At 41.2% G+C, this 11,114-nt stretch overlaps 1 protein-coding gene across 2 annotated transcripts in view; it reads right to left on the reverse strand.

Moving 5' to 3' along the window:
• Positions 1–10,264, reverse strand: part of Mtus1 (microtubule associated scaffold protein 1) — a 137,065-nt gene extending 126,801 nt beyond the window's left edge. The window contains exon 1 of one of the 2 annotated variants that reach the window (XM_033765397.1): positions 10,205–10,264. The gene's annotated coding sequence lies outside the window, so the exon portion shown is untranslated. Of the gene's footprint in view, positions 1–9,397; positions 9,507–10,204 lie in introns of those variants that run through there. The other variant, XM_019207146.2, reaches the window with a different exon arrangement.
• Positions 10,265–11,114: the final 850 nt, after the last annotated feature.

Here is an 11,114-nt window from a genome sequence, read left to right on the forward strand (position 1 = left end):
ATACACACACACACACACACACACACATTCAAAAGAAAGCTAGAAACTAGAAACAAAAAACATAGAACTAAAAAAAGTCTAAAGATACCTCACATCAATATAATGTATTACATAGTCTGTCTCAAAGCTACAGGTAAAAACAAGACTGACTGTTTCATTAAAAATCCTTACTGTGATATGATCCTACATTGATTATACCACAGGGGATTTTTTTTAAAAAGGGATCCATAATTATGACTGCTATATTGCATCTACTAATACTAAATGATCTAGTCTTGCTTCCCAGGGGAAGAGGACAGCTTCATCTGTGTTGAAGTCATGAAGGAAGCACTTTTGGCTGCAATCCATGATGTCAATTAAGATAAGGAACTGGCACACTCCGTACTCTGCTGGGTCACACAAAGTAGATTAAATTTTTCTACAAAGAGAAACTAGGACAAAAACTGGACACAGTATGTTCAACCTTTTTTTTTTAACCACCCACTATCACTGCATGATAGAGAAGATCTAGCCACCAAGCAAAAACATTTCAGACCTCCACTCCGTAAATAAGAAGAGTAGTTCTTCCAGTTTCTGAAACTGCACAGCCACCTGTGACCCATCACAAAGAAGTTCAAAGGGATAAAAAGCAGACAAACAAAATGGACACAGAGTACCCTTGAGAAAGTACTGGCAGGGAAACTGCTTGACGATTGCATAACAAAACTAATCCATATTAGAGAATCACAAAGATAAGTTCATAAGAGAAACTATCTGCTATGAAAAAAAATTATCCTTCTAGTTTCCTAAATCTGTGCAAAACACATACATATACTGACTTCTCTCCTTCCCCGAGATGGGTTTGAGAAATTTAATTAGACTAAATAACTATTACAGCTCCTCTTCACTTCTACATACCAATGAGGATCCAAGAGAAAACAAAGTATACAGTAAAATGAAAACATTGGGAAAAAAAGACAATGTCTTTGAATACCCCTCCCCAGTACTGGGATTGAACTCAGGGTCTTGGACATGGCAGGCGAGTACGTTACCGCTAAGGTACACCTGCAGCCTACCTGAATTTTTAAACCATTTTGTAATGTGTCCCATGAGCAAACCTTACTGTAGCTGAGTGGGGAGAGAGCCTTCGTGAGTCATGCTGGCCACAGAGTCGTTAGAGATGGCCTAGAGATGTGCAGGGATTTCCTGAAGCAAGTAAGGAAGCCCGGTATCTGCATTAGTGGCCTTCATACAACAAGCCAAAGTAGATCAATGTGAATGAAGGATCAAAACCAGGCAGGGCTTCCCAGGGAGAAATCTGGCCTGTCTCATTTCCCTCAATTACTTCTGTTTATGATGACCAGCTTTGACACCATTCTCCACACTCATGGATTTACAGTAGGTTTTTTGTGGTAGATATTGGGTCCCAGATCATATGATGTAGAATTAGCACTAGGTCCCACCCGGGGACCTAAGCACTGTTAATAGCATTTGCCCAACAAACAACACTGATAGGTAGGTAACGGCAGAATTAAGAGCCAGAGCTAATAGTGGCTTGACTTCCTACCTCAATTTTCCCAGTCTACAGGAAAATACTTTATCTCCCTCTCCTGGAACCTTAGGCTGCTTTGTGAACAGTTTTTAGAACCCAAATGTTAAATTCACAAGCTCGGGGGTAGGACACCCCTGGTTGCATCTGTGGTACAGCAAAGGGTGGGCCCAGGGATGCACCACTGAAATCCGAGCTACTTGTCATCCTTACTGACTATACCACTGCCAGCTACAAGCTTCTCTGAACCTGACAGTCACATGGAAAGAATCCACGTACACAGAGGATGAGTTCCTTAGATTTTCAAGTTTTGTTCTTTAAATGACTGAAAGACTCATAAAACAAACTATTTCAGAGAGGAGTAAGCTTTTCATGGTGACCAGGGCAAGTTTATTAACAAAGATTTTTTTAGCTGTGGCTGTTTAGATTTCAGAAGCTACTAGGAGGAACATCCAGGCCCAGGGTCCACAGCGAGTCCCTGGAGAGCTCAGGTGGAACTCAAGAATCTGGCCAACCTCGGCGATGCTGGGGCCTAAATATCAAAGTGACCACAACACACACAACTCAGTACTGAGTCAGGATTTGGGAACAGATCTGGGGTAGGTACTTCAGGGTAAAATCAAGGCGTTCAAGTTCCTACTGGGCCCCAAAGCATTCACACCAGTGTTGACCTTATTTCCAAACAAAAGACGACACAACTACATCGGCATGGAGCATTTGTGTTCAGGGCCCACTAACGAGGGACTCCTTCCACAGGCTGACTAAACCTCAGCTGGGATGCATGGTTCTGAGAAGGGGCTATCTTACAGAACGCTTGTTGTAAGACTCAACTGAAATAATGCATGTAAATTAGACTTCCACAGCTGTCCATTAAACACTGCTCATGGGTAATGGAGCAAAATGAAGAAATTTGTAAACTATTTTCAGTATCTAAATACAAAGAAATAGACATGTAATACTCCCCTGACTCATTCCTCTTTTAAGACCTAATTATAGCTGGGCAAGGTGGTACACACCTAACCTCTTAGGAGGCTGAGGCAGGAGGATCACTTCAACCCTGGAGTTTGTCACCAGCCTGCTGTGCAACATAGCAAGACCTCATCTGAAAAAAAAAAAAAAAGAAAAAGAAGAAAGAAAAAAAAGGTATGCCTGTAACCACTGTTTTGGAAAGAAAAAAAAATGGGTTTTATGCCATTTCATGCTATCTTCAAGTGGAAAGCTTCGAGTGTGGGTTCAGTTCAGCACATGCCCCTCTCCCTGAGAACAGGCTCTGCTACTCACGGAGGTGAACTCCAATCTACAAACTAGTAAAATTGCCCTGGTACAGATGCCTACCTCACATGGAATCAGATTTTCTCTGCCTGCCATTTGAAGGAGCTGGTCAGGCACACCGTGTCCTGGGACTGAGGCACACAAGGTGTAGGCTCTTTGCAGCAGCCTGCTTCCTCCAGGCACCAGAAGCAGGGGAAGCGGGTCTCTTTAGAGAGAAGAACGGGACCAATGTACCGAGAGGCAGAAATGAAAAACAGGGACAGGCTGATGGGTGACTGACTTGGCTCCCGACAACCTTCAGTCCCTGAATTCTGAGGACTACTCTGTCCCCTTAAGGCACTGACCCCATCTTTGATCCCACTCCCTTGAACAGATTTCTATTACTTCCAGTTAAAATTTCTGTTTTGCTTTGTTTTCTGAGACAGGGCCCTGGGACTTAGTATGTAGTTCAGGCTGGCCTTGAACTTGTGATCCTCCCGCCTTAGCCTCTGCAGTGCTGAAAGTAAATTGTTGCCAAAAACTACAGAAGAAAAAAAATTTTTTTTTGGTACTGGGGATTGAACTCAGAACCTTGCACTTGTGAGGCAGGCAGCAGGACCACTGAGCTAAATCCCTGTCCCCAAAAATAACTTTTAAAACAGGATTTTTAAGCCGAGTGTGGCAGTGCAGGCCCTATAATCCTAGCACTTGGGAAGCTGAGGCAGGAGGATCACAGCAAGTTCAAGGCCAGCCTCCGCTACATACCAGTAGTGCATTCAGCCTATATAGTGAGACTATTTCACAAAACACAAGCAACAAAAACCAGGATTTTTAGCATATTCTTTACAACTGAGAAACAACTTAAATGTCAACAACAAAGAACTAATTAGAAAATTACAGAATAGTAACTCAATAAATACAGTACAACCACTAAAAAACTACACAATTTACAATACAACCAAGAAAAATATTTGCTTTTTATGGTTATATGCATGTAAACCATTGAAAAAAGAACAGGGAAACAGAAACAGACGTGGATGAGGATATGAAGCAATGCATTATTGATGTTGCTGTAATTACTTGTCTATTATTAATCACAACTAGGGAGAAAAACCTAATTGCTAAAACCAAGAAATAGCTCAAATGCCCATTACTGGCAGATGTACTTAAAGGGGGGAGGTACGCCATACCATGAAATACCACTAGCAACAAAAAGGTAAACAATTGATACACACAACACAAATGTATCTCAAATACATATGCTCAGTGAAAGATTACAAAAGACAACATAGTAGGTAACTCTAATATTCCAGAAGGCAGAACTGTAGGGACAAGACTAATGTGTCCATGGGAATGGAAGATGACTGAAACCACATCCTTTTTGGTATGATAGGAATTTGTATTCTTCACAGTTGGAAGTTACACACCTATATGTGCTTGTCAAATCTCAATGAACTATATTATATGTGAAAAAGGAACAAATTTTGCTACACGTAAATTCTATCTCAATAAATCATATTTACAGAAGACAAGGAGCTTGGAAACCAAGCCAAACCTACTTAGGTACCTGTAAGAATCTATTTTCTAATATTATGTGATATTTAGCAAATTTATCAAGAATCCATCTTATGCCAAGCACTCCACAATAGTTACTATAGAGTGAATAAAATAGACGAAAAAATAAGCATAGGAATACAAATTGTAACAAATGCAGAAAAGTGCAAACTCCAATCATTATTATGGAAATTGGGGCCAGGGAAAGTGTCTCTTAAGAAGTTACTGGTTTAGCTTAGACATGAGAAATAAGTAGCAGGTAAGGGTTTCTAAACACACCATTATATCAACAGTTAACATCAATTCAACTGTTTAAATAATATGAAGTGTGGTTATATTTTTAATATTTGGGTATGATGAGGAATGAGACTTCCCAGAAAGAAGATTCCTTGTGAAAGATGACCTTAAAACGGCATTACAGACAGTAACCTGGAGCTGTAAAGAAGTGTTTCGGAGCCTTCGCAGAGAATAAAAATTCCTCCATCCACTGTTAGTTCTCAAAAATTATTAACAGAATGTATTTCCCTCAAATGATTTGGACCTAAGGATAACTAAATCCCGTGTTCTGGTATTTTTTTAAGGTTTGTTGGAAGGTTAATCTTGACTGTCAACTTGATCATCTTGAAAGCTGCCTAGATTAGGAACCACACTCCTGGGTGTGTCTGGGTGGTGTCACAGAGGGGTGACCACAGGGATTTAGCGGGTCCCCACCCTTTCCCCTCTGGTCTTCCCCAGCTCTCTACTTCCAGGCTGCCAAGAGAGCGCAGTTTTCTTCTACCACACCCCGCTGCAAAGACACTCCTGCCTTGAAGCCTGCCTGTCATGAATGGAAACTTTTGAAAGCATGAGACAAAATAAACTTTTCCTTCTTTAAATTGTGCATGTCAGCAGTGATATATGCTCACCTATGTTTATAGCAGCACAGTTTGTAATAGCTAAAACTTGGAAACAGCCCATTTGCCCATCAGTTGGAAACTGGATAAAGAAGATGTAGTTTTTCTGTAAAATGGAATACTACTCAGCCATAAAGAATGAGAAATTAGAGTCATTCATAGGAAAATAGATAAATATTGAGGATATACTCCTAAGTGAAATAAATAAGTCACACCTGTATAAATATCGAATAGTTTCTCTGGTGTGAAAAGCTATAACAGTACAAAAGATCCGAATGAGATAACTGACAATGTGAAATAGGGAGAAAAGGACTAAACTGTAGGGGAAGTGGGAAGGGCAAGGGAAAGGTAATAAGGGAAAAGAAAAAAAAACCATGAGAAAATGAAAAAATTGAAATAAAGTCTTTGTAAACAGGGAAGGGAGGAGGGGGTGAAGGGAGGGCAGGGAGAAGGGGAAAAAATGAGAACCAAGACCTGTCATGCAAAGGTACAAGTTCCCAATGATGAATTTAACTGTACTGTACACCTAAAATGTACCAATAAACTCAATGAGAAAAAAAAAGTTGTGCATGTCAGGTATTTTGGTCACAGCAACAAAAAGTTGACTGTTATATTTTGTTGTTCTTGTTTTTACTTTGGGCTGAATTTACCATGATTTGTTCACCAAGGTTTCCTGAAGCTCATCAAGGGTTCTAAATCATTACACACATGGACTGACCAAAAAGCTATCCAGAATGTCCTGATTGGGAAACAAAACTCTTCACATTAGGGGGCTGAAACCCAGACGTTTTTCTTTGCAGTGAAGACCTCTGGGATTCTTCTCTAGCCAGCCTCTAAGAACTGAGCACAGGTAGGTCTCAGCTCAGCCTCATCCCTTTCTCTTCTACGTTCACGTCTTGTTTTCAATGCACTCTTTGATGAAACTCCCACAAGCATATTTCCAGCCCTAATTTTGCCCAAGCTACTCCAAATTTGATACTCAATTGTCATTTAACATCTATTTACATATTTATTCTAAAAGAGAACTCCGGGCTTCGAGACCTCTGCCACGTCCCTCTTTTCTGGTGCTTCTCACGCTCAGTGAAAGGCACCCCCAGGTATTATAGGTTGATCAGACGGAAAACCTAGCAGTCACCCTTAAATCGCCTCTTTCCCTCTCATCACAACAGAAATTCCAGTAGGCACCCCTTTGAAAACACAATTCCAAACACAACCATTTCTCACCTTCATTACTATCCCACAGCCCAAACCACCGTCTCTCTCCAACTGGGAAAACCATTATCCCTTTGCCTCCTTATAATATCCATTTACCAAGAAAAATGATCTAAGGGCTTCTCAACACACTTACCATAAAAAGGGGGCTCACTGATCTAGAACAATGTTACAGTTTAAATGCGTGTCCCCCAAAGGTCCGTGTATAAAAGGGCTGGTCTCCTGGGTGGCACTACTGGGAGGTGCTGTGCACCCTTGGGAGGTGGCATGTAGTGGTAGGTCCTCAGGTCATCGGGGATGGACCCCAGAAGGGGACTGGGGGTCCCGTCTGTCTGCTTCCTCTTTGCTTCCTGGCTCATGATACATGCAGGACACTCCACACACACTTCTGCTATGTTTCACCCTTGTCGCCCAGCTCAGATCAGAACTTCCAGAACCCTGAGCCGAAACAAACTTTTTCTAAGTGAATTGAGTATTTCACTACAGTGATGCAAAGCTGACTAATACAAACAGTAATTAGCAACAGATTAACCTCTGTGCTAAAGGTGACAAGAAATTTGTCAAAAGCCAGAGGGTCTTGTTACCATCCCCAAATCATACCACCCTGCCCAGAGTTAACAGCCACTGCTGACATTCTAGGGCTGCATCCCTGAAAAAGCAAGGGCTGTTTCTATCAAGTCAAGGAGTTCAAACAAAATATTGTACTCTACTGCTCTTATCTAATCAGACCTCTTCAACTGCCCTTGGAAGGCTATGAGGAAATGGGTGCTGTGCTTGGCCTTTTGACCAGGTTTAATCTTTACAACCAGTGGTCTCTTAGCCCATTTGGCTCCAACAGAAAATGTGTACCATATTGTACCCAAGGAGTTTCAGTAAGAGTGTTAAATCATCCTCTCATAAACATCAGTTTTAAATGTACAGGCCTTTGTCTAAATGTCCTATTGTCTGCAAGTTCTAAAACACTGCTTATTTTGTGTTTCAAGATAGTCTACAGGAAACAAAGCATGTTACTGTTTCAGTTTCTCAGACTTGCTGCGATCAACATTAAATATTAAGCAGTTTCTTGCAACTTAGAATCATCTAGAAATATATTCTAGTAAACCCAGATTCATAAAAAAGAATAACCTCAAAATTTACTATTTTTAGTTTGTAAAAAATTGGTCACTAAAACATTACCTCCCCCTACAGAAGTCAGAAAGAAAACACTCAGACTTGCACACCTGTCTTCAAACAATGTACCCTCCCCTTGTGGGTGCCTGCTTCCCTCCTTATGTGACCATCGGCTGGCAGCCCAAAGGCCATGTGGACTGTGCCATTCAGGTCCTCCTTGCAAGCCATGACTATTTTTAGGCTAGCAGCCCCTGTCTGATTCCTAACTTGGCCCTAGATATAATCAGGCAGTATTGTGAAGCCAGGCAAGTCTCAGGAAAGTTAGGAACACTCCTGTGTGAACACAGCAAGAATGTCAAACGGGCTAGAGAGAGAGGACAGCCACGTCTTACCTCACTGCCCTCAGCTGGCCACACCGGAAGCTGGGCCCCCACTTCAAATGTGCAACACATAATGTTTGTGATTTTATTGAGTCAAAATAGCAGAGCTCAGAGTGATTTTACTGCTCATGTAGGGAGATTTGGACCTACATGCTAGAAAATTTAAAACAACTCATTGATGAGATTTTCATTGTTGAAATGTTACATCCATCACTAAAGCTAAGATTTCAGGTTTTTGTAACAACCTTGGAAAGAGATATTGAGTATAAGATATATAGACATAGATATAAATACATATATATTCCCAAAATAAATGTAATTATGTATCACATATACCAATAAAATATTTAAAGACATTAAAAATATTCAAAAAAATTTAGTCACTCTTCAAAAAAAGAAAAGCATACAAAGAATGCAATAAGTTAAATATCCCCTGTGCTATTTATAAATACGAGCACATATGATATCATTTCTAGTTAGAACAGACTCTCCAGAAACACAAACTACATCCGATGTTAAACTATGCCCAATCCACCACTGCACCTCTATAAAGGACAACTACAGTAATGTGAATTTTAAGAACTACAAGCACAAAATAAATATTCGGTTGGCTTTTCCATCTCACTACCAAAACAATTACAGTGGATCCTTGACTTACGAACTAGATCAGTTCTGAGGGCTGCTTGTAACTCAACTTGGTTGTAAATCAGTATAGCCGAAATCTGGATGTTTACCTGGGCACACACTATAGCTAACAAGAGGCAGATGAATCCTCCACTAACTTAATCCAAGTTGTTCATATGTCAGGCCGGTCGTCCACTGTATTAGAATCTCAAAGTAGGTCTAAATGACTTAAATAACTGAAATTTTGGGGGAGAGTGCCTCCAAAAGTATGGGTGGATATATAATTCATAGCACACATTTCCTCTAAGGACTTCTTTTTTTTCCCAGCTTTGAGTTTATTGGTACATTTTAGGGATACAGTACAGTTACATTCATTGTTGGGATCTTGTACCTCTACATGACAGGTCTTGGTTCTCATTTTTTCCCCTCGTCCCTGCCCTCCCTTCACCCCCTCATCCCTTCCCCATCAACAATCACTTTATTTCCATCTTTTCATTATCTCATTTTTTTCTTTTCCCTTATTGCCCTTCCCCTACCCATCCCACCTTCCCTACACCTTTAGCCCCTTTATTCCCATTTCACAATGTCAGTAATCTTACTAGGATCTTATGTATTATTGCAGTTTATTCACACACAGGACTTCTTGACATAACAAAATTGATCTTTTTTTATATAAATTGTAAGATACTACAAATCTTGACAAGAATTGAGACTTTTGAACCTACAAGTTTATGGTGCCAATTTCTGTTGATAACATTACAAGATCTTATAAAAAATGTTCATGATAACAATTGGCTTTTATATTCGCATCAAAGCTGCAGGTTCAAAAAGTAAAGGACACTCACTCACGGGTGTTGGTTCCGACAGTGAGCACCTGCTGTGCAGTCTCTGGCTCTGCAGGTGAATCCCCTCTGTCCATCCAGTACTCTCCCCTCCATCACTCTGGAGCTGGGACTTTCCAGGTACTGCTCAATGTGCATGAGTTCCGGGAGAACCAAGAAACACAACATGGACCTCAGGAAGCAAGGAACCCAGCCAAGTGTCCGCCCTTCCCTTAAGAGCAGAAGAAAATCGCACTGCTCCAATAATGGCTACTTTTTGTATTTTTCAGATGCGAGTGTAGGAAGAAAGAAGCTACCATATCTTAGAATTGGTACAGGGTCAGAGGGGATGCACTGGTGGGGGAGCTTCAGGAAGTAAACAACCCCAGATGATTCACTGACATTTATTAAGTTTAAATATGGAAATATTTACCTGAGACTATTTTCAAACACAGAGACTGGGTCATCTTGTGATTGCTACATTATGTGTCCTCAGTAAGAAAGATGAAATACCCTCCGTCCACCATGAAATAGAGACCTGCGAGCTGTTTGGATTATAAGGAAACAAAATGTCCTATCTAAGACATAGTGTATGTAGCTGCCTGAATAGCTGGGGATGGAACAAACAGACCCTCTTGAGCACAGCTAAGGAGCTGGGGGATCTATGTTCAGTAGGAAGAGGTAGGACAGTGAGATTAATGGCCAGCACTTAAAGGTACTGTGAGAGCTTTTTGTCTTCCGAAATACAGGAGGATGCACAAAGTAATTTGGTAAATTCAGTTCAGGACCAGACATACATTCACAATTACTTGGATCATTTAAGTCACTTACCTCAAACACTGTTTCATATCAAGGGAGCACTCTCTAGGAAGAAAATAAAAATAGGGTTTTCTTTAAAAAAGACTCCTTCCTTTTTGAGATAGCCCAGGCTGGCCTCGAACTTGCAGTCATCCTCCTGCCTCAGCCTCCCAAGTGCTGAGATTACAGTCCCATTGCCCCCACACCCATCAAAACAAAACAAAACAAAAAAACTCTCTTTCCTCAGTTGGTACAAATAATGTACAGTGAGGCTGACCTAAGAGCTGAAGAGCCAGCTGAAGTTTTTGAACATCAGAAAGGCTTGCAAGAGAAAGAGCTCTGCAATCCGCGTTCAGCACACCAGGGACTGACAAGCAAGGCCAGCTTTCCAACCTGCTGTCAATCCTGCTTTGGCCTACACTCAGGCATGCGTGAGGCCAGGAGGGGAGCACAAGCAGCTTTCTTCTCTCCAGACAGAGATAACAACATCCGTGCACAGCTCTCCAAAGTCCACGAAGCATTCTCACACTGACGGCACACCCCCCTCCCCTTTTAGAAATGTGAAACCTGACGTTTCCAGAAGCACCCTGCCCAAGAAACAGAGTTAATAAATAGCAGCAGTGGACGTAAACACAATTCAAATATGGTTTTTTTGAGACAGAATCTTGCTATGTTGCCCAGGCTGGCCTTGAACTCCTGGGCTCAAGCCCAGCCTCAGCCTCCAGGTAGCTGGAGCTACAGGTATGTGCCACTGTGCCCAGCTTAAATATTATAATCATGATGTCCTTTTACCCTCCTTCTCAAAATAAAATCTCCTACATTTAGTAGCTGTACCTATACAGCCAGAGACTGCCAAGCCACATAGACCTGAAAGGTCCACATTATTCATGAAACTTCCAAACTGATATGTAACTGGGTTACACTGGAAAGTCAAAAGTAATCT

This window comes from Fukomys damarensis, unplaced genomic scaffold (genome assembly GCF_012274545.1).
Source record: "Fukomys damarensis isolate Sample0158 unplaced genomic scaffold, DMR_v1.0_HiC HiC_scaffold_18, whole genome shotgun sequence".
NCBI classification, from domain to species: Eukaryota; Metazoa; Chordata; class Mammalia; order Rodentia; family Bathyergidae; genus Fukomys; species Fukomys damarensis.